The sequence below is a fragment of the Microcaecilia unicolor genome, chromosome 6 (genome assembly GCF_901765095.1).
Source record: "Microcaecilia unicolor chromosome 6, aMicUni1.1, whole genome shotgun sequence".
Taxonomy (NCBI): Eukaryota; Metazoa; Chordata; class Amphibia; order Gymnophiona; family Siphonopidae; genus Microcaecilia; species Microcaecilia unicolor.
Genome location: NC_044036.1, coordinates 200878495 through 200904080, shown reverse-complemented (window position 1 = coordinate 200904080; position 25586 = coordinate 200878495).

The window sequence follows — 25586 nt, the reverse complement described above, 5'->3', positions numbered from 1 at the left end:
CTCTATAGCAACCTAGTTATCGGGATGCCCTGTCTTCCCTTTTATGGTGATATCTTTGAAAGAAACCTTGTTCCAAACCATGTGCTTTTAAGCAACTGTCAGCCTTCCCCCAGTTGCTAATTTAAAAGCTGCTCTATCTCCTTGTTAAATGCTGTTGCCAGCAGCCTGATTTCACCCTGGTTAAGGTGGAGCCCGTCATTCTGGAATAGGTTTCCTCTTCCCCAGAATGTTGCCCAGTTCCCAACAAATCTAAAACCCTCCTCCCTGCATCATCGCCTTATCCATGCATTGAGACTCCAGAGCTCTGCCTTTCTCTTGGGTCCTGCGTGTGGAATAGGGAGCACTTCTGAAAATGCCACCCTGGAGGATCTGGATTTGTGCTTTCTACCTAAGAGCCTAAATTTGGCTTCCAGAACCTCGTTCCCACATTTTCCTATGTCATTGGTACCCACGTGAACCAAGACAGCAGGTCCTCCCCAGCACTGTCTAAAATCTTAATTTGGTGCTGTGTGAGGTCCGCCACCTTCGCACCAGGCAGGCAAGTTACCAAGCGATCCTCACATCCACCAGCCACCCAGCTATCTACCAACATTTGCTTATTTCCGATCTGACGTAGAAGGGCAGCCTTCGAAAGCTAATCAAGAAATGTATTAAGTTATGTCCAATAAAAAAGTTATCATCTTATTTTCTTTTCCATGTTTTATTTTTTCATTTCTATTGATTACCTTTAAAAGTGGACTAACACGGCTACACCTCTCTACTTCCTAATGATTGAATCTCCAACTACAACAGCAGTCCTAACCCTTCCCTCTGGGCAGAAGTCCCTGGAGACACATCCTCAGTTTAAGGATGTTGCATCCCCTGGAGGACAGATCCTAGCTACAGGATCACTTTCTGCCTCTCCACAGTGATATTCTCCATGCAGGGGACCTTTCTCCTCTGTGGCAACACAGAGGTTGCCAAACTGTAAGTGGGACTTCTCTACTATGTCCCTGTATGCCTCCTCTATAAACCTCTCTGTCTGCCTCAGCTCATATAGGTCTGCTATTCTAGCCTCCAGAGATCAGACCCATTCCCAGAGTGCTACACACATATGACTTCTCACTGGGAGATAACAAAACATGTGACACTAGGTGTGAAAGACTGGAAAAGCCCCAATCTCACTGTTGGACTGCTGCCTGCATCTTATTATTAGTGATTTCTTAATTAAGTTACTAAGAGAGTGGAAATATATAAAGTCCCCAAAGATTTCCAGTTATGTGTTATGCTAATATTTAGTTATTATTATTATTATTATTATTATGTTATTAGTAGGTCCCCCTCTATGGATCTAAGTAGACTGTATTTCTAAGAGCTAATTACTGACTGATAGAGATGCCATAATTACATTTATAGCCTCCTAATTGGTTCAAGGGCCAATAAATCAGAGGTTAGGACAGGGGTGGGTGCCTATTAGCTGTGTTTTCTACTGATACTATAGTAACTGTAAGAAAGGCCCCTTAAATGGTAGCCTATGAAACTGTAACAGACTTTATATGGTAAGAAAAACTATTCCTTAAACTCTTTTACTCAGATGCTCATTTTCAAAGCACATAGACTTACAAAGTTATGTGGAGGGGCATTTTTTATATGATGCCTAAGTCCGACTTTGGACGTTTTGCAAAAAACGTCCAAACTGAATAGGAAAGAAGGTCATTCTCCAAAAAGAAAAACATCTATCTTTTTTTTTTTTCAAAAATATTGTTGAACAAGGTTTTGTGATTTGGATGTTTTGTTTTTGTCCATTTTCAAAAAAAGAAAAAAAAACGTCCACGTACAAGACGCACAAAATGAAGCCATTGGGATATAGGAGAAGCCAACAATTTTAGTAGACTGGTCCCCCAGATATCCCAGGAAAGCAATAGGGCACCCTAAGGGCACTGCAGTGGACTTCAAATAAATGCTCCCAGGTACACATCTCATCATTGCTCCCTTATCTTGTCTGCTGAGACCCCTAAAACCCACATAAAACCCACTACCCTCAACTGTACAACACTACCATAGCCCTTATGGGTGAAGGGGGCACCTATATGTAGGTACAGTGGATTTCTGGTGAGTTTTGGAGAGCTCACAGTTTCCTCCACAAGTGTAACAGGTAGGGGGAGGTATGGGCCTGGGTCCACCTGTTTGCAATGCACTGCACCCACCACTAGACTATGCCAGGGACCTGCATGCTAATATAATGGACTTGAGTATAATATCTGAGGCTGGTATAGAAGCTGGCAAGTAATGTTTTTAATCACATTTTTGGTGGTGAGAGGGGATTAGTGACCACTTGAGGAGTAAGTGAAGGTCATTCCTGATCCCTCCAGTGGTCATGCGGTCATTTAGGGCAACGTTTTGTGCCTTATTTGTTAAAAAAACTGGTCTAGTTCAAAACGTCTGAGATTTAGTCCTTGGCGGTTTTCTTTTGTTCCATTATGGCAGCAAATTGTCCAACTGTTAGGAACCTGGCAAACCCCCCCCCCCCCCAAATTTAATAACAATCAATGGACTTTTCCTTCAGAAATCTGTCCAGACCCCCTTTAAACTCAGCAAGGCCAGCTGCCGTCACTACCTTCTCCGGCAATGAGTTCCAGAGTCTAACTATGTGCTGTCAGACATACTTACATTGGGCCCTGAGGCGCTCCCTCATGCACCGGATAAGGCCTAGGTCATCACAGCGTATCAACCTATACTGGGGGCTTAGTGCCTCAAGGTCCTGGTGATGGGGTTTCTTGGCATCATATACATACGTTTGTATGGCACGTTATGCAATGCTCCTCACATAGCCTTTGACAGATGGCAACAGCCAGATTGGGGGGGGGGGGGGGGCATGGTGCTGTGTGAGCTGAGGTGGCCATGGAGACAGAGGATGACATGGTGGCCTTTCTGTGGAGCATGTGCATTGTTGCTGGGAGGTGGGGATGGGCAATGGGGTAAAGCAGGTGTGCCTTTGGGTGGCTACATGTACTTTTGTGAGCTGTTACCTATGTTCCTATCAATATGTAGGCATGGGGTATCATGCTGGGGCTGGTCGGGGGGGGGGGGGGGAGAGGGGGGTCCAGATATGTGTAGCCCTCATTTTAGCATTTAATGGTTAGTGGAGGGGGCTCCATAATTACTTGCTATTGGATATTCTGGGCATTTTGATTTCAGTAATGTTTTGTTATTCTTTATAATGGAAACTCAATAAAATGTATTGCAACAATAAAAGGAACTCACTGTATCTGACTCTGCCTATATATGATGCTTGCACACGTGGTGCTGTGACCCTGGGGGGCACTGCTTCAAACGCACCTTTCCAGGCTGCTCCTGATTGATCTCCATGCCCTCCTGGAGACGTTCTGCGGTGGCAGATAGTGGCGGCGTTTGAAAATTTCTCTTTTGTGTTTGAGGTACAGGAAGACCAGGAGCTCTGACTCTTGTACAGAAATATTGGGCTCCTTGCGCAGTGACATAGTTGTGCACACTGAGGTTTCTTCCACGTGAGGGGTGTATTTGCACATTTTGAATGTGGAGGGAACGTCCTGCTGTTGCTGCTGACATTTTCTCAATCTGGGAACCAGTACCGCTGTTGCATGTTTTGTGTAGTGTTTTTCCGATTGGCGGAGACATTTTTCTCAAAATGTCTATGATATTTGCAGTGCATCTTTTTATTAAATGTTTTTTAGTGTATTTTTGAATATCAGAAAACATTTTTTTACTTCTTCCATTATGGACTCAGTTTTTTAAATGTATTTTTTCCAATAAACATTTTTTTTCACCATTTGGATGGCATATTGAAAATGCCCCTCCATGAGTCAAAAATGTTTGTCTGTGTGGAGGCAAAATCTCTGAAAACTAAACAGAATGGGAGCATTTTTCCACTTCTGTCATTTTCTCTGGATCTTCTTTCAGCGTACTTCTTCATGGTAGTAGAGCGATGCAACTGTGCTTTACACCTCTGTGTGGAAGACCTGGTTTTAATTCCTAGTCCTGGTTCATAGTTCCCAGGCCAACCTGTGCTGAGGATGCCATATTGCATTCACAGATTTTACAAGGGAGGTAATCACATTCGTTGTACAACAGCAGCATCTACAGGTTGACTCAAGGATGTACTTAAGAACATAAGAATAGCCATACTGGGTCAGACCAATGGTCCATCTAGACCAGTATCCTGTTTCGAACAGTGGCCAATCCAGGTCACAAGTACCTGGCAGAAACCCAAATAGTAGCAACATTCCATGCTACTAATCCCGGGGCAAGTAGTAGCTTCCTTCTGTGTGTCTCAGTAGCAGACTATGGAATTGTGCCAGGCTTTAGAAGAAAGTGTGATCCTTGTTTCTCAGATTGTTCCTGTTCTCCTTTTTTGTATAATGGCTGGGCTACAATGGAGAGGAAATAAAATGGTTCCTTATCTTTAGCTAAGGCAGGCTCCGAATGAGCTGGTAGCCTTACACGGCAGGAAGAAGTCGTTGAAAAAGAAAAAAGGATTTATTTCTCTCTCTCTCTCTCTCTCTCTCTTTAGTTTCCTTACTTTCTTACCTGTCTTTTGCTCTTTCTCTGCCCGCAACCCCTTGAAAAACTCTCTTTGATTTTTTTTATAGGATCTTCAATACATGCTAGTTTGTTGAGGTAACAAATCTTTAAGCTGAAAGTTTGATTCTCCAAAAATCAGGATGCAACCCTCTTCTAGTTGCATCTCTCATGTAGAGCTAGAAATAAGGATAAAGCAATTATCACAGATTTTAACCAGTGACGAACCCAGAGATATAGTTGAATTAGAACATAAAGTACATATTGGACAAACAGAAGCACTGAAATACCATAAACCAGGGGCATATACAGACCTCAAGGTGGGAGGGGACCAGTGCCTGAGGTGGGTGGGCACATTTTGGTCGGTGCCTCACTGCCGCCCCCTCCGCCGCCTTGCCGCCCCCTCATGACCACCACCACTGCCGCAAATACCTTGGCTAGCGGGAGTCCCCAACTCTCACCAGCTAAAGACTTCATCCAGCGCTGGTCTCCAGCACCGCCGCAGACCAATGCTGGATGAAGTCTTCAGCTGGTGGGGATTAGGGACCCCCGCCAGCCAACCAGGGGCCCAGAGCAAATTTTTTTTTGGGGGGGGCCAGGCCCCTGTGGCCCCACCTAGCTACGCCACTTGCATAAACATGAGCAACAGAGATTATTCACAAAGGATTTTGCCAGCATGGAGGAGTGGCCTAGTGGTTAGGATGGTGGACTTTGGTCCTGGGGAACTGAGTTTGATTCCCGGCACAGACAGCTCCTTGTGACTCTGGGCAAGTCACTTCACCCTCCATTGCCTGCTGCATTGAGCCTGCCATGAGTGGGAAAGCACAGGGTACAAATGTAACTAAAGAAATAATAATAAAATACTGGAAATAGAAGTAATAAAGATTTGAGACGTATGTGTAACTGTTGGTCAGAAGGGAGAATCCTAAATGGTATAAAGCTCTTTCAGTCTTTGGTTATCTACATGAGTGAAAATGCAAGGATTTGTACAGGTCAAAACATTTTGGCTCATTTTGGACTTTTCCCTTGGTTTTCAGAACTTTTTGGGTTTGTTTCATACATTCATTTTAGTAAAATATTTTTGTACACATGCTAGAACTGAGTGGCCTAGTGGTTAGGGTGATGGACTTTGGTCCTGGGGAACTGAGGAACTGAGTTTGATTCCCACTTCAGGCACAGGCAGCTCCTTGTGACTCTGGGCAAGTCACTTAACCATGTAAGCCACATTGAGCCTGCCATGAGTGGGAAAGTGCGGGGTACAAATGTAACAAAAATAAAAAAATGTATAATAATTAACATGCATTAATTCATAGCCAAATGCACACTAACAACAGGGCTGGCCCAAGGACATTTGACACTGTAAGTGAACTTCAGCTATGTATCCCCATAGTCCAGCACTTCTCCTTCCCTTCCGTACACCCCATCTGTTATATCCCTTCCCATAGACAATTTTGCCTTTCCTTCACTAGCCCTCACAAGGTATCCAGCATCTTATCTGCCATTCCTTAACCCCACTTCCGTGTCTTCTATCCCCTCTTCCTTTGCTTACCCCCTTGGCTCAGCAGCTTCTCTTCTCTTCCTTTCCCTTCCCTAATCCCCTTTACCTCCTTACCCCTCCCCCTTGTCCAGCATCTCCTTACTCCCCCCTTGTCCAGCATCTCCCTTTCCCCTCCCTACACCCCTAAGTTACCTGCACCTCTCCATCCTTTGGGGGAAAATCCTAATGGTTAGAGCAGAGAGCCAAGAACCAGGGAAGCCAGGTTCAAATTCTACTGCTGCTTCTTGTAATTTGGGGCAAGTCAGTTAAAGGAAAATTCTACCACAGGGCAGCTCAATTTAGGTGCCTCGATAACGCACAATAGGAGGCTATTCTATACCAGTACCTGGGTACCCACATTCCATTATAGAATACTAGCATAACCTGCTACCAGCGTGTATGCCACCAACCATACACATTGTGTAATTGTGGACACATGTACGCAGCAGGAATGTGCATAATTTACAGTATGCATAAAATCTCACCCATGTTCTGCCCATGTTACACCCATGTTTATGCTCCTGCCATATTTACATGCTATGCTACTTATGTGTGCCCTTAGAGAATATGTGTAGTCTTCCTGCTGTTACTTGTGTAGATAAGTGTACACTTATGCGCACATGGGACATATAAATGCAGGTGCCCAATTAAAGAATTGCCCTTCACATTCTCTATTTCTTCAGGTAAAGACTTAGATTGTAAGCCCTCCATGAACAGGAAAATGCCTATTGTACCTGAGTGCAACTTACCTTGAGCTACTACTGAAAAAGGTGTGACCTGAATCCAAATCCCTTAGTTCAGGGGTCTTTCTCTACTCCCCTCCAAGGTATTCACCATCTCCCCTTCCCTTTTATAACTCCCCAGGTGGCCAGTAGCTCTTTAGTCCCTCCACCCTCTCCCAGGTCTCCATTACCTCTCCTTTCCCTCCTGCTCCCCTCCCAGGTGGATAGCATCTCCCCTCCCTCACTCCTTTCCTTTTTTTAGGAGTGATATACCCTCACCCACACCACCCTATATCCACCCTACACCCCACCATACACTGTTCCTAAAATATACTTATACACACGTCATACCTTTATACTCCACACATTCATCCACCCTACTACCCCCAGAAACACTGGTCACACAAATCCCACATATCCAACACACATCACTACTCCACCCCTGGCTAAATACTTTCACACATCCATATATACCCTTTATCTTATTCCCCCTCCCCCCAACAGCCTATGCCTACATCCTTACACCAGTGCTTCTCAACCTTTTTGGAGGTACATCTAGCCAGTCAGATTTTTTGGGATTGCCACAAAGAATCTGCATTAGATAGATTTGTATACAATGGATCTCCAATATATGCAAATGTATCTAATGCATATTCATTAATGTAATCCTAAAAATCTGACTGCTTTACACACCCATCTACTGGCACCCATTATGCATGAGTGAAGAAGCTATGGAGTAGTTTTTATTCTTTTATTTTAAAATAAAATTATCTGCAAATCATTTTAGGAAAATTAATCTACTAGGAATTGAGAAGATGGTAAATTGGTCCTCAGACTGTCAACATTTCCTTTTTATCTTGTCCTGGGTGACTATTGTATCTGTGGATTTTAGTTTCCACTTTCTTGAGAAAAGAAGAGCTGAGGTAAAATCAAGCATGAATCATCTGTTCTGAAATGAGGAAGTCATTCGATAACTCATGTCAAAAGCACCCAGCCAATAGTCCAGGCATCATGAAGGGAGGAGGAGGTTCTTTGGCCACTGACAGGAACTATGCAGTTTCATAAAGTAGGACCATTATAAGGAGAAAATGTTCTAACACTTTTTATCTAAGCTACTGTAAACCTTTATCTTACTTTTAGCAAATTAGAATTCCGCACCAGTATGAGGCACTAATGAATATCATTACCCCTGTGAAACTATTTTAAAGATATATATCTATAGATATATATCTATTAGGGGCATACAGGCAAAAAAAAGTCATTTTATTTAGTTTCATATGGTCAATAAATGAAAGTAGGAACCAGATGATCCTTTATTACACTCAGCGAATGCTTCAGGGGTAAAAACTCTAAGGGCCATGTTTACTAAGGTGCATTAGTGTTTTTAGTGCGCCTACACTTAGTGCATGCGCTAACCATGTAAGCGCCTATAAGGATATTGTAGGCACGTACATGGTTACCGCGCATTAACACGTGTTACAAATGTTAACGCGCCTATAATGCTGCTTAGTAAACAGGACCCTAAAAGTCTCATTATTATTCATTTCTCTTATACACGTCACTTTTCGCTTCAGAGTTACCCGTTTGATTGTCTCAGTGAGACGCCCTGAGCCTTGTGGGTCTGATGTAAGTACTTCATCTTTACAATCATGTTACAAGTAACATTGCGTTTGTTAGCAGGATTTATTAGCTTTGGATGCTACATTTAAGAGAATTATTATAAATGAATTTGGATTACTGCATTATTTCTTTCATATATGGTACTGATTGCCGCATTTCTCAAGCCAGAAAGCTATAATATACCTCATATGCTGCTTACTGGTGACATTTAGCATCTGTGTATTTATAGCTATGATGACTCCATATATATATATATATTTCTCCTTCCAATTGAATAGCTCTTTAATTTATATTCATTTTTAGTCATCTAGCTAGCAATCGTTTACTGTGCCTTCATAAGATATAAACATTTGCTGATAAGATATTTTGATACTTGTCTTTTGTCTGACTGAATTTACATTGGACATCAGTCCTACTGCTACTAATGTATAAATTAGCATCCTCTTGAGTGCCCTTTAACCTTTGGCATTTCACTTGCAGCATTATCTTACGCACTGAGCTTTGCTTAAGTTGCACATCAGGATTTATTGAATATAGAACCAGTTTTTGAGTCCACTTCCTAATGTCTGATATTTCTACACAAGGTATGCCACTTATGCTGAACAGAGCACATTTGTTAATGTGGAACCTTTATATTATATATATATATATTTTGCCAATTTCTTTTGCCAATTGCTCCAAAAGTCTATATATATAGCATTGTTTATAGATGCAACAGTATGCGTATGTCACACTTTAAGCAAATAATACATTTGTTTTAGTGCTACATCACCCAAATGAACAGCATAGAAATTATTCTCCTTGTTTTTCATGTATATACCTCTGGTGTCTTAATATGCCGTTTTAATGTCATTTTCATTTTATTATTATTATTTATTATTACCCCTGAAGTAGGCACATGTTGTGCTAAAACATAGCTGTGTCGGGTTTCCCCTTGTTTTCAGCCGCTGAGTGTAATAAAGGATCATCTGGTTTCTACTTTCACTCCACTTTTTTCATTGAACTATGGTTTGCTCCACCTGTGGAAGTCTTTCCCTTCTTGTTTTTGCTGCTATTTAGTTTCCTATGTCATTTGCAAGCTTTTTCATTTTGTTTTCATAATATTTTAAGGTACAACTGGATAAGAACAATACTGAAACAATAGAAACTAACTCCAGAGATGGGGCAGAAATGCTAAAACCAGCCACAAGCTGGTTCCTGCTGGACCAATCAGTAGACAGGAACTAAGAATAACAGAAACAGATGACACAGCTAGGAATGAACTGGCTAAAACAAACTTCAAGAGTTAAAATAGCTCCTCCTGGAAGATGACTGTCTTCCAACCCAAAGAGCATATGCTCAAGACTGGTTTGTGTATGATAGTTAGTACTGGAAAAATACACAAATTAAAAGAAACCTGGCATTTAGGTTTTTTTTCCCCCTGACCTTTCAGGTTAGACTCAAATTTAGCTGAGTTCTTTTATGAGCTTTCTTAAGTGTCTGAGTTAGTCTTTTAACACCTTTACTTTGGCTGGTTCATTCTGTCACATAGTTCCTAGCAGGGACTCCTGAGGCTTGAATACTAGATTACAATAAGGCAAGAATGAGGATTGCTCAAAGTATTGTAGTTTTTTTCTTATTCTAGGTTAGTATTTAAGCCTCAGGAGAACAACATTGTGGCACCTGGAAACATGGCCAGAGACAGGGCAGAAATGCTCAAATCTGCCCTGAGCTGGTTCCTGCTGGAGCACTCAGGACACAGGAATCAAGACTACCAGAAATACAAGACACAGCTAGGAATAGGCTGGCTATAATAGATTCTGAAGAGGCAAAATCTCTCTTCCTGGAAGGTAGCTGTTTCCTAATATGAAGGTTCAAGGCTGGCTAGAACTTGATAGCAATTAATACTGAGAAAAGTGCTGAAATTTAATGACACCTTGGATTTACATATAAATTAATACATATCCCTAATATCTATATTTATATATTTTTTGGTCTAGTAGATTTTTCCTGCCTTTCAGGGAATCCAGTTTGTTTGACACTGCCACTCAGGAGCCTCAGTGCTTCATTCACAGCTGCTTGAGAATTTTCCTCCGGTCTATGATAGCCATTGCAGCACTAGTTTTCAACCAGGGCCAGACTCCCTAAGGAACATGATATGCTTGTATATGAGGCTAGACTGATTTAAAGAAACTGCTGTTGTGTTACTGTGCACTAATGTATATTAACACTCAGTAGCACACTTAAGCAAATCTGCACGCAGACTAGCCATTACATTTTGCTTTTTGTGCAATGGTTGAGACCAGGGTCAGTGCAACATGGTAACCCTGGTAAGTACAGCGGGGTGGGGCCAAAACCTGCCATGACACCACTCTAGTATTGCTTGCACTAGCCCTATCATCATGTGTGGACTGACTCTTCAGCTTTAAGCAGTGCAGTGGAGGAAGAAACTCCGAAGCAAGTCTTGTGAGACTTGCGCTAGTGTTTCTTTCTGAACTGAGTGGCAGAGGTGTGAGCGTGGTGGGAAGCAATGGTGGTGGCAGCTTTAGAGTGCACAAATTTCAGTTTGTAGTGAACACCAAAAACTCTAGCTCTTCCACTAATATTTCCTTTCTCAGTGAGATGAGGCTTTACTATTGCAATATATCCCGTCCATAACTGCTTAACAGTACAGGAGTTCAGTTTGAGAATCAAATCCTACTTTCTTGTTGTGCACTGCCACTTACCCTGGCTTTTTCTTTTCAAGAGATGCTTTAGTTTTTTTCTATTTAGAAGGCTCTTGGTTACAGATGTTGAAATAGACATTTCTCATAAGATTCTTGAGGTAATGAGGTGTTAGGTTGAAGTTTAGTTAACAGGACATAAAAATGTTTTTCACGGAATAAAATAAATGACTTGCCAATGTGACTTTATAAAGTCAATCAGAACCAGGATTTTCTGGCTGCACGATGCCCCCTGCTGGTGACTACTCTCACATAGGCAGCAAAGTGGGAATAGGCAAATGATCCCAATGGAATAGATATTTTAAGTTAACCAAATAATTTTAACCAGTTAATACTGCCCAGCCATTCAGCTATAGTTAATCAGCTATAGTAGCAGCTGATTATCTGCTTAAGTCTAACCAATGGCTCTACACTTAACAAGAAGCAAAACAGGAAAACAAACCTTCCACTGATGATCACAGGCAGTACACAATTCCCAAATTGATCAGTAAAAACATGTATTGTCTAATTATATAATGGTGCTGATTATCGGCACCATAATATAATTGGACAATACATGTTTTTACTGATCAACTTGGGAATTGTGTATGGCATCTTCCATTTTTGACTACACTAAATTACACATTAATAGCATTGGCTTATGCCAATGGTTCCCAAATCTGATCCTGGAGGCACCACAGCCAGTCAGGTTTTTGGGATATCTGCAATGCATATTCATGAGAGAGATCTACATGCAGTAGAGGTAGTTCATTGCAAATATCTCTCATGAATATTCATTGTGGATATCCTGAAAACCTGAATGGCTGAGGTGCCTCCAGGACCAGGTTTGGGAACCACTGGCTTATGCTCTTAGTAAACTATCACTTAAATGGCTTGAAAATGCCCCTCACTGAAAATGATTGAATACATTTAAAATATATGTAATAATGCTTCTTCAGCACATACCAGCCAATATTCAGTGCCAGTTAACCGACCAGGAATGGATACTGACAGATTAACTCATGTTTCAGTGGATAACTGGTCATTTTCAGTGGCATTTAACCAGTTTTTGCAACTGATACTGACCAGTGAGCTCCAAAAATAAATCTGGCGATATTGGGGGCGTTCCGGGGGCATGCTCGGTTATGTCCTGATATTCCATACCAATAACATTCAACCTCAATACTAAATAATGAGACTACACATAAGTACATAAGTAATGCCATACTGGGAAAAGACCAAGGGTCCATCGAGCCCAGCATCCTGTCCACGACAGTGACCAATCCAGGCCAAGGGCACCTGGCAAGCTTCCCAAACATACAAACATTCTATACATGTTATTCCTGGAATTTTGGATTTTTCCAAGTCTGTTTAGTAGCGGTTTATGGACTTGTCCTTTAGGAAACCGTCCAACCCCTTTTTAAACTCTGCTAAGCTATCCGCCTTCACCACTTTCTCCGGCAACGAATTCCAGAGTTTAATTACACGTTGGGTGAAGAAAAATTTTCTCCGATTTGTTTTAAATTTACTACACTGTAGTTTCATCGCATGCCCTCTAGTCCTAGTATTTTTGGAAAGCGTGAACAGAAGCTTTACATCCACCTGTTCCACTCCACTCATTATTTTATATACCTCTATCATGTCTCCCCTCAGCCGTCTCTTCTCCAAGTTGTATAGCCCTAGCCTCCTTAGTCTTTCTTCATAGGGAAGTCGTCCCATCCCCGCTTTCATTTTAGTCGCCCTTCGCTGCACCTTTTCCAATTCTACTATATTTTTCTTGAGATGCGGCGACCAGAATTGAACACAATACTCAAGGTGCGGTCGCACCATGGAGCGATACAACGGCATTATAACATCCTCACACCTGTTTTCCATACCTTTCCTAATAATACCCAACATTCTATTCGCTTTCTTAGCCGCAGCAGCACACTGAGCAGAAGGTTTCAGTGTGTTATCGACGACGACACCCAGATCCCTTTCTTGGTCAGTAACTCCTAACGTGGAACCTTGCATGACGTAGCTATAATTCGGGTTCTTTTTTCCCACATGCATCACCTTGCACTTGCTCACATTAAACATCATCTGCCATTTAGCCGCCCAGTCTCCCAGTCTCGTAAGGTCCTCTTGTAATTTTTCACAATCCTGTCGTGATTTAACGACTTTGAATAACTTTGTGTCATCAGCAAATTTAATTACCTCGCTAGTTACTCCCATCTCTAAATAATTTATAAATATATTAAAAAGCAGCGGTCCTAGCACGGACCCCTGATGAACCCCACTAACTACCTTTCTCCATTGTGAATACTGCCCATTTAACCCCACTCTCTGTTTCCTATCCTTCAACCAGTTTTTAATCCACAATAGGACATTTCCTCCTATCCCATGACCCTCCAATTTCCTCTGTAGCCTTTCATGAGGTACCTTGTCAAACGCCTTTTGAAAATCCAGATACACAATATCAACCGACTCCCCTTTGTCCACATGTTTGTTCACTCCTTCAAAGAATTGAAGTAAATTGGTCAGGCAAGATTTCCCCACACAAAAGCCATGCTGACTTGGTCTCAGTAATCCATGTCCTCGGATGTGCTCTGTAATTTTGTTTTTAATAATAGCCTCTACCATTTTCCCTGGCACCGACGTCAGACTCACCGGTCTATAATTTCCCGGATCTCCCCTGGAGCCTTTTTTAAAAATGGGCGTTACATTGGCCACCCTCCAATCTTCCGGTACCACGCTCGATTTTAAGGATAAGTTGCATATCACTAGCAGTAGCTCCGCAAGCTCGTTTTTCAGTTCTATCAGTACTCTAGGATGAATACCATCCGGTCCAGGAGATTTGCTACTCTTCAGTTTGCCGAACTGCCCCATTACGTCCTCCAGGTTTACCGTGAAGTCAGTAAGTTTCTCCGACTCGTCCGCTTGAAATACCATTTCCGACACCGGTATCCCACCCAAATCTTCCTCGGTGAAGACCGAAGCAAAGAATTCATTCAGTCTCTCCGCTACATCTTTGTCTTCCTTGATCGCCCCTTTTACCCCTCGGTCATCCAGCGGCCCAACCGATTCTTTTGCCGGCTTCCTGCTTTTAATATACCGAAAAAAACATGAACATGAACTAGAAAAATCGAACTCTTATCACTGGACTGACTAACCTTTTTCACTTTAACCCTTATGTTGAATATGGTTTCTCTACAGTCGATGACCTAATGTATGCTACAATCCTATCTATCACGCGGAAATCAATATGCACTACCACAATGTATTCTTCTTTCCCAAGTATGAATGCACCTTAATGCAACGACTTTTGTACTCTGTTACCCGGAAATGGCAACAGCCATTACGGCAAATGTAAGCCACATTGAGCCTGCAAATCAGTGGGAAAATGTGGGATACAAATGCTACAAATAATAATAATAATAATATTCGGAACTTAACCGTCCAGGTTTAGCAGCCAAATAAAACCACCTAAAAACAGGCTTATATTTGGCCTCTAAGCCATGGCTGATTAAGTTTGAATATCGACTTAATTAGTCATGTGCTAGCTGGTATTGAAAAACCTGGATATTCAATGACAGTTGCCATAAACAGCGCATTGAATATCCAGGTTGAATGCCAGAAGAGGGCGGTCAAAGTGCTGCCCACCACTGTCTGAATATCGGGTGGTAAATATTTTTACTTAGCTTTCTTAAGCATTCATACATTCATTTAATTTTGTAAAACTGGAATGTTCAGGAAAGGTGAATGGATGTATAGTGATATGAATTGTAAGTTTGGCAGGTCTGTAACTGACATCTCCATTTAAGCACCCCAAGGGTGCGTGGTAGGAACCTATTCTATATAGAATCTAGGCACCTAAGTTCCTTTATAGAAAATTAACATAACTGGGTATTACTGCACCTAACATTTGGTGTTCACAGGTCAGCCATAGAGCTGGTTTAAATATGCCCACCTGGAACCAGAGTAAGGGTGAGCCAATGAACTTCCAGCAAAGTAAATATAAAAGAAATATTTAAAAATATTTAAAAAGAACTATTTTATTGACAAAGCACCAACAGTTAAAAACACCCGACACGGGTGGTGTTTTGGCAGAGAGCCGCCTCCTTCAGGGGTCACAAATACTCTGTGAAATGTAGTATGGAAAGAGAGAGGATGTTATTGAATAGAGTCCAAGTTCAGCACTAACATTACAGCACAATTGGAAAGAAAAAAACTGCTGGCACCAAGAATTAGGTAGCACTGTTGGTGCTTTGCCAATAAAATAATTTTTTAAATATTTTTTTTAAATATTTACTTTGCTGGAAGTTCATTGGCTCACCTCTACTCTGGTTCCAGGTATCTTTTTATGTAGGAGTTTCTTCCTTCCTTCCTTCCTTCCTTTTTTGGTTGGTATTTGATAAATATGCACACCTATGTATGACAGGGATGCTTGTAACTTTACAGTGTTCTATAAGGTGCCCTTTTACTAAGCTGTGGTAAAAAGGGCCCTGTGCTAGCAGTGGGGGCCATTTGTGATGCGCGCTGAGGACCTTTTTACCGCAGCAGGTAAAAGCCCCCCCCCCCCCGAAAAAAGATATGGCCATGCAGTAAGATTGTTCTTACCGCATGGTCATGTGGGGGATGGGGGAGGAGCACTTACCGCTTAAAGGATCCCATGCTAACCCAGCGGTAATACCCTGCAGAGATATTTTTCAAATATTTCTGCTAGCACCAGAAATGCACATGCTGGGGGTGAAGCTACCACTGGCACCCATATTGGGTCGGTGGTAGTTCCAGATTGAAGAGTGGTAAGTCCACGTTGGGCTTACCGCTTCTTAGTAAAAGGGCCCCTAATTTAGGTAAGTAGAAGCCCCACCTATGTTCCACCCATGATCTGCCCTTTGTATTCTCCTCTTGCAAATAAGCACTATGGAATTTAAGTGGGTATATACAGAATAGCGCTTAGTAGCATGCCACCATATATGCACATGTGTATATATATATAGAGGGGCATAATCAAAAGGGACGCCCAAGTTTTGCTGAGGACGTCCTCACAAAACATCCCGGTGGAGGGGTGGGGAAACCCGTATTATCGAAACAAGATGGACGTCCATCTTTTGTTTCGATAATACGGTCGAGGATGCCCAAATCTTGAAATTGAGGTCGTCCTTAGAGATGGTCGTCCCTAGACTTGGTCGTTTCTGATTTTCAGCAATAATGGAAACTAAGGACACCCATCTCAGAAACGACCAAATGTAAGCCCTGTGGTCATGGGAGGAGCCAGTATTCATAGTGCACTGGTCTCCCTGACATGCTAGGACACCAACCGGGCACCCTAGGGGGCACTGCAGTGGACTTCACAAATTGCTCCCAGGTACATAGCTCCCTTACCTTGTGTGCTGAGCCCCCAAATCCCCCCCAAAACCCACTACCCACAACTGTACACCACTACCATAGCCCTTACGGGTGAAGGGGGGCACCTAGATGTGGGTACAGTGGGTTTCTGGTGGGTTTTGGAGGGCTCACATTTACCACCACAAGTGTAACAGGTAGGAGGGGATGGGCCTGGGTCCACTTGCCTGAATTGCACTACACCCACTAAAACTGCTCCAGGGACCTGCATACTGCTGTGATGGACCTGAGTATGACATTTGAGGCTAGCATAGAGGCTGGCACAGAATATTTTTAAAGATGTTTTTTGAGGGTGGGAGGGGGTTAGTGACCACTGGGAGAGTAAGAGGAAGTGATCCCCGATTCTCTCTGGTGGTCATCTGGTCAGTTCGGGCACTTTTTTGAGGCTTGGTCGTAAGAAAAATAGGACCTGGTAAAGTCGTCCAAGTGCTCGTCAGGGACGCCATTTTTTTCCCATTATGGGTCGAGGACGCCCATGTGTTAGGCACGCCCAAGTCCCACCTTCGCTACGCCTCTGACACACCCCTGTGAACTTTGGTCATCTCTGCGATGGAAAGCAGTTGGGGACGCCCAAAATCAGCTTTCAATTATGCCAATTTGGGCAACCCTGTGAGAAGGACGCCCATTTTCCGATTTGTGTCGAAAGATGGGCGTCTTTCTCTTTCGAAAATGAGCCCGATAGTGTTCTAAATATTTGCCCTTGAGCCTTAACATATATGTAAATGTTAGCACCTAGGCTATACAATTGCCCCCACTAAGTGTAAACATGAGCTTATTCAGGCATTTTAATTTGTCCATGATATGCTCTCCTCTTCTCTGTGTTCAGGAATGCAAAACCAGTGAAAATGAAATGCAAATCCCATTTGTTTAGGAAAGCTGCAGAAAGAAAAGATGCTATTGTCTGACTGGCCTAGGTGATCATTTGATTTGCTTAGCATGAAGTTATCAGGCTGATATTCAGATTTATCTGGGTAACTTCAAGAGGCTAACTCCCCTGTTTACTAGGCCGCGCGACATTGCCAACACAGCCCATTGAAAGTGAATGGACTGTGTTGGCATTAGCTCACCGTAGCCACTAGTGCGGCTAGTAAACAGGGGGGTAAATTTGGCCCCCTTCCTCTGGAATTCTTTACCCCCTCGTTTGAAGACTGAGCTTTTGTCCCCCCACTTTCACTGTCTTCTTAAAGCCCATTTGTTTTTTCAGGCGTTTCCTTGACTCCTAAATTTTCAATCTTTTTAGGTGACAGGTATTGGTGGGCAATTGACTGTCTCTGTTCAACCTGCCTGTTTTTAAATCTATTTTCTTTTCTTTTCTGTTTGTTTTATTTCTTCTGTCCTATCGATATTGGCATTCCTTTTCTATTCTCTTTGTTTGTTTTTTATACACCGTTTTGATTTGTTGTGAAAGGCGGTATATCAAGTCCTCAATAAATATGAACAAACATAATTCTCCGCTCTCCATCCCCACTGACCCCCAAATTCTATGCATGGTGCTCAAAGTTGCATATGCAATTGGGCACTAACAATCAATTATTGGCATTAATTGGCAACAATTTGGATTTACTCGTGCATCTTGCTAAGAGCTATTCTATAAAGATGTGAGTGTAGATCTTTTAGCGTGCAATTGAAAAGTAGGTATGGCCATGGGAGGAGCATAGGCGGGTTAGGGATGGTCACTAAAGTTGCATGCAATATTATAGAATTCAGATGATCCCCACCTAATTTATGCATGAGGATTTACATTAGGTTTCAGTTGGTATAAATCCTTGCGCCAAAACTTGGGTGCGGATCTCAGCACTACCCAACTCGGATGCTGTTTATAGAACAGCGTTCAGTGCTTATTTTTTTGGTGTCCAAATTTAGGTGTCATTTACAGAACCTAATCTTGAATGCATAAATTTTTGGCTTCCTTTGAGTAGGGGTGTTCCTTTGGCTTAGCCAGGTATCACTGGTTATCTGTGGTATCCATTTAAACTTCAAATGCTAAATTGGGCTGCCATAATAAGTATAGTGAATTGAATGGCTCTCTCTGTCTGGTTAACTTTAGCTAGCTATGGGTCTTTTACTAAGCGGCAGTAAGCCCACCGCAGGCTTACCATATGCAAATCTGGAGCTACCACCAGCCCAATGCAAGCACCAACGATAGTTCCACCCCTAGTGTACAGCATTTACAGCGGTAATCAGGCAGTGCCGCATGCTACCCAGTTACTGCCGGGTTAACCACTTGTGTGTGTGTGTGTGCGCCTAGTGGTTAACTAAGTTCGATTCCCACTGCAGCTCCTTCTGACTCTGGGCAAATCTCTTAACCCTCCATTGCCCCTGGTATAAAATAAGTACCTGCATATATGTAAACCGCTTTGAATGTAGTTGCAAAAACCTCAGAAAGGCAGTATATCAAGTCCCATTCCCTTTCCCTATATAGATATATTTATATTTTGACATGTTCTTACCTTTTATATTCTGTGGAAACAGTTTTCTTGCTAAAGATATTTAAAAAGTGATCAAAATGGAATGGAGTCTGTGCCAGAAGAAGCATGAGGAGAAAACTGAAGATCTGAATATGTATATCATAGAGATGAGGAGGTATATGATACAGTTATTAATAAACAAATACTTTTTTTTTCTAAAGACAGGGAAGCAATAGAACCAGAGGGCATGAAATTAACCTGAAAGGAGGAAAATTTAAAAGCAACATCAGGAAATATTTCTTGATGGAAAGAGTGTGGATGCTTAGAATGCCCTCTAGGTGGAGGTAGTGCGGACAAAAATGGTAATATAAATAAAGATGACATGATATAAACATAGATGATCTCTATTTCCACTCAAAGCATAATTTAAATTTCCACACTGCAAAAAAAAACACAGGGGGAGTGAGAGTTACAACCCTACACAAAAGAAGAGGTACACTGCATGGAGCAGAAGTTACAAAACTATTAAAAAAAAAAGGAGACAACCTACATGGAACAGCAATTAAAATCATATACAAAAGAGGGTACCCTGCAAGGAGCGGCAGGTACAACACTAAACAAAGAGGATAACATACAGAACGGCAGCTACAACCCTAGTCAAAAGACTGCACTGAGCACTAGCTACAACAATAAACAAAAGAGGGTATAACCTATATAGAGTGGCACTTACAAAGCTGCACGAAAGATGGGGTATCTTGCACACAGTGGCAGTTACAACTTGAAACAAAGAAAGGGGTAACCTGGATACAGCAGGAGTTATAACCCTAGGCAAAAGAGGAGGTAACCTACATGGAGCAGCAGTTAAAATCATAAGCAAAATAGGGGGTAACCTGCATGGAGCAGCAGAAAAGATGGGGGTAACCTGTATGGAGTGGCAGTTACAACCATAAACAAAAGAGAAGATAACCTACACAGAGCAACAATTACAATCCTAAACAAAACGGGAGGCAAGCTACTTGGAGCAGCACTTACACAACTAAACAAAAGATGGGTTAATTTGAACATAGTGGCAGTTACAACTCTAAACAAATGAAGAGGTATCCTGCACTGAGTGGTAGTTACACCCCTAAACAAAAAAGGGGGTAACCTGCATGGAGCACCAGTTACAACCCTAAATATAAGAGGGGGTAATGAGCTAGGAGTGCTAGTTACAAAGCTGAAGAAAAGAGGGGAAACCTGCAAGGAGTGCCAGTTACAAATGAAAGGCTATCTTGCACCTGCAGGGCCATGCCATGCACCCTAGAGAAAAGAAGAAGTAACCTAAATGAATCAGCAGTTAAAATCATAGACAACAGGGTGGGATAACCTGCACAGAGTGCCAGTTTTAATCCTAATCAAAAGAGAGGGTGACCTGCATGGAGAGGCACTTATAACCCTAAAAGAAACATAGGGTAATCTGCATGTAGTGGCAGTTACAACAAAAGAGGAGGTAAGGTGTATGGAGCAGCAGTTACAACCCTAGCAACTTTACTGGGGGTCCTTTTACTAAGGTGCACTGAAAATTGGCTTGCGGTAGTGTAGGCGCGGGTTTTGGGCACCCGCCGATCCATTTTTCAGCGCTACTGGAAAAAAGCCCTATTTTAATTTTGCCCAAAATGGACGTGCGGCAAAATTGCCATGCGCCCATTTTTGAGTCTGTAACCTTACTGTCAGCCATTGACCTAGCAGTAAAGACTCACGCGGTAACCAGGCGGTAATGACCTAGGCATGTCAAATGCCACTTGGCACGCATCCGATATGCGAATCCGAAAATAAAAGTTATTTTTCAGACATGCGTATCGGACATGTGCCAAAAATGAAATTACCACATAGCCACGCGGTAGCCAGGTGGTAATTCCATTTTGACACCCGTGTTGGGCACCTGTAGATGCTTACACGTCTTAGTAAAAAGGCCCCTGGGTATAGTGCTGTTTTTGTGAGGCAATATTGGTGATATTGTTTATGTAAGAGGCGGATGCTTACTTTTCCTGAAAAGAGTGTATTATGTAAGAGTGTGATAATGCTGTGAGGTGTTTGAATTAAGATTAAATTATGGCTACAAAAAATATATCATAGTCTTAAAAGGACCCAGTTTTAGATTTCTTATAAATGTGGACATTGCCATAATGATGACAATCTTAAATAAAGAAAAAGAGTTGCACTTCCAAGCAAGTAAACAGAAAGCAAACCGTGGGAGCATTAAATATTCACAGTTTGTACTGAACATTTATTCAGGGCCAGATGTCTCAGCAATAAAAATTCTGTCAAGCAACACCATTCATTATATCAGTATCAAGCGTCTATCAGATCTTTTTTTTTTAAATCTTGCAAACTATGGGGCCCTTTAAAAAGGCATGTTGAAAAATGGCCTGCGGTAGTGTAGACGCGTGTTTTGGGCGTGCACAGATTCAATTTTCAGCGCACCTGTAAAAAATGCCGAAAATGAATGTGCGGGAAAAGTCTCGTGCGGTAACTGGCTGGTAATGACCTACACATATCAAATGCCACTTGGCGCGTTCTCAATATGTGCATCCAAAAATAAAAATGATTTTTCAGATGCGCATATTGGACGTGCGCCAAAAATGAAATACCTGCAAGAGCTATGCTGTAGCCGGGCGGTAACTCCATTTTGGTGCACGGGTGCATGTAAATGCTTACGCGGCTTAGTAAAAGGGCCCCTATGTGCTCACTGGAGTTATACCAAATAGCGTATTTTACTATTCAGACAAATACAAATAATGAAAAATATTATTTGGCCGAATATGAATACCAAATACAAAGAATGGGCTTTGTGCTTTAACATAACAAATAATAAAAGAAGCAAAGTGAAATCAGAGATCAAGGGCCCTATTTACAAAGGTGCGCAACTGTTTTTAGCGTGTGCTAACTATATAGACGCCCTTAGGAATATTACAGGCATCTACACAGCACATGCTAATTTTTAGTGAGCTGTAAACATTAGAGTGCCTTTGTAAACAGGGCCCCAAGTGTTTATTTGAGCAGGATTTAGCACAGTAGAGCCTCAATTATTTGTATTTAAATTTAAATCACTACTTGGCTGAATACAAATAATCTATTCGGGTCATCATTTAGAATATTGGGCCAGATTCTATAAAAGGCACCTAAAAAATCTGCGCAGAAAACATTTACGGCTAAGTGTATTCTATAAGTGGTGCCTAGATTTAGGCAAAGAATATAGAATACACTTAGTTGATATCCCAGTGCCTAAAACTACGCGCCTCCATTAACACCAAATAAAATGTAAACGTAAATCCCTTCAAGTAAATTTACACACACTGAGCCATATTCTATAACTATGCGCATAAATTTTGGAATGCCCATGAAATATCTATTTCCCTGCCCAGAGCCACACCCCTTTTAAACTACATGCATTAGACTTTAGGCGCAGTTCATTAGAGAATATGCTTAGCGAGTTGTGTGCGTAAATTCTAATTATTACTAATTAGTGCTTATTGCTTCTTAAGTTCTGTTATCAACACTGGTTAGCTTCTTAAGCCAATTAGGTTACACACGCTGTTATAGAATATGCCTGGATCTCTAGGCGCACTATATAGAATCCGGGGGATTGTGTATAATTCTGGAGACTGCACCTTCAAAAAGATATAAACAGGATGGAGTCAGTCCAGAGGGCAGCTACTAAAATGGTAGGGTAAAATTTCAAATGCTGATCCTTTAAGGTTGTACATTGGATAGCTCTGAAATATTTGTAAAACTGGGTGACCAGTTATAGGCAAGGTCAAGGATTTTGTCAGGTTGTTCAGGTCACATTAGACAGAGGGCTTTTTCTGTGGTAGCTACTGCCTGCTTTATGTTCAACAGTTTTTATTGACAACAGAATTGCAAAGCTACAATCACCAAAAAGACATATTCCACTGCCTGCTTTAGAATGTGTTAACGAGAGATCTGAAATTATTTGGATTGTATGCATTTTAGTAAGGGGTACCATGACCAACTAAGCAGTTCCAGCTGGGATCTGATGGAAATAGTATTGGTATGGTGGACTGAATGTGGCTGGTAGGGTTGGGGTGGAGTCTATTTTGTAGTATTGTTCGGGGGAAGGTTGATGTTGTTTTTTAATGGAGTTCACATTTTCTTGATCTACCATAAATCATATTATAATATCTGAGTGGCTTACAATATATAAAAAAGTGAGAATTAAAAATTAGGGAAGGAACAGGAGACCCCAAAGTCAGTATTTAGCACTGTGAGGTAGTTGCAGTGCTTTTTTGTAGGAAAAAAAGGTAACGATACTCATTATGGGCAGGGTCATCACCTATGGCTCCACCTCTGTGATAGCTACACCCACATTAGTCACACCCCTTATACCAGCTATGGCGCATATAAACAGGCACCAAGTGGAAGGAGTAGAGCAACCAAACCTCTCAAAGATGGTGTTCAAATTAAAGTTTATTGAAAATTCTTCCAAAACAATGATGACGACTTGACACGACTTGTGTTTCGGCCTTATTGGCCTGCATCAGGAGGTCTAGGGATTTGTTATTCAATACATATTCCTAGACTAGTCGTCAAGGGTTAAAATTCCAATCATGAATGGATTTCAAACATTTTGCCTTCTGTTTGTGCATATAAACAAGCATCATTGAAAATATTACACCAGTATAGGAGAAAAAAATAACTTGTGATTCTTTTTCATTATAAATAATTTCTGTAAGCTGTTACAGCTCTAGTATACCCAGTGCAAAATAAGATAGCAGATGTAAATTCTCAAATTGGACATATTCCAAACACTAAAATGAAAATAAATGATTTTTTTCTACCTTTGTTGTCTGATGACTTTGTTTTTCTGATCATGCTGGTTCCGCTTTCTGATTCTGCTGCTCTCTATCTGTTCTCTTAACTCTGTTTCCAGGGTTTCCTTTTCATTATTTCTTTACTTTCCTCCTTTCTTCTTCATTTCTTGCCCTACATCCATAAGTAAAAGCTGTGTCCTCCATGGAATTGACTGGAGGAGGTATAACATGGATCCAGCTTTTGCCTATTTTCTCCATCCATGTGCAGTTTTTCTCCTTTCTTCCCTTTTCCTCTTCTCCATCTATGTGAAACTTCTTCTTTTCCTTTCCTCCATCCATGTCCAGCATTTCTCCTCTCTCTTCCCTCCCCTGTATCCATATTCAGCAATAATTCTCTCTCTCCTCTCCTCCATCCAAGTCCAGCATTTCTCCTCTCTCCCCTGCCCTCCCCTTCAACCATCCATGTTCAGCAATTCTCCTCTCTCTCCTGCTCTCCATCCATTTCCAGCATTTATCCTCTGTTCCCTGCCCTCCCCTCCCATCCATGCCCAGCAATTCTCTCTTCCCTGCTCTCCCCTCCCACCCATGTCCAGCATGTCTCCTCTCTCCCCTGCCCTCCTCTCCCATCCATGTCCAGCGATTCTCCTCTGTCCCCCTGTCCTCCCCGCCATCCATGTCCAGCAATTCTCCTCTCTCCCCTGCCCTCCCCTCTCATCCATGTCCAGCGATTATCCTTCCCCCGTCCTCCCTTTCCATCAATGTCCAGCGATTCTTTTCTCCCCCTGTCCTCCCCTGCTATCCATGTCCAACGATTCTTCCTCCTCCTGCCCATCCTCCTTCTCCCGCTGCCTGCTTGTGAGTCCGGACCCCAGCATCAGCCAGTGCAGCGGTTTAGAGAGGCTGCCAGCATTGTGGCCTTCCCTCTGTGAGTCTCACCTACTTTGTTTTAACTTCCTGTTTCCGCATAAGCAGGACTCGCAGAAGGAAGGCCCTGACACCGGCAGACTTTCATAATCGCTGTCGAGTCACTAAAAAGAAGGAGGGTTACGGGGAAGAGGGGAGCAAGAAGAAGGGTGCAGGCCAGCTGCAGGAAAAAAAAAGGTGCCAGTACACCGTACTGGTGCGTATCGGCACAAAAAACGTCCTGGGTAGTTGACTGAAGAATCAATGTAGTATGATATCTAAATTGTTTTCATTGCAATAAATCACATTGGTCTGTTTAATAATTGTAACATACTATGCCATACTTTGTATTGTTGTTTGAATATTTTTACTGCTGTAATTGTCTATTGCTTATGTTTGACTTATTTTTGCTGCATACTGCCTTGAGTGAATTCCTTCAGAAAGAACATAAGAACAGCTGTTCTGGGTCACAGCAATGGTCCTTCTAGTTTAGTATCCTGCTTTCAGCAGTGGCCAATCCAGGTCACAAGTACCTGGAAGAAACCCAGTTAGTAGCACCATTCCATGCTACTAACCCCAAGCAGTGGCTTCCCCTATGATCATCTCAATAACAGACTATGAAATTGTCCTCCAGGAACTTGACCAAACCTTCTTTAAACCCAAATACAGCCAGTTTGCTTGCCATGGTAAGAGCAACAGAGGAAGGTAGCTGATTGAACATTACATTTGCAGGAGGTTAGGGGGATGGGCCCAACAGCTCTGCTTCCATCAAATAAGAATAAACAGGCAGATGATTGGGAGCATTTCCAGACACTTTGAGGGGATTAATTCACTGAGGGTAATAAAGCGTGTGGGTCATACTATGCATATACACTGTATGGAAAGAATTGAATCAGAATAAGGGAAATAACCTGTTGCCATATGTTTAGAAGAGAGGAAGATGATTGGTATGTTGGGAATACACTGAGAGATAAATAATT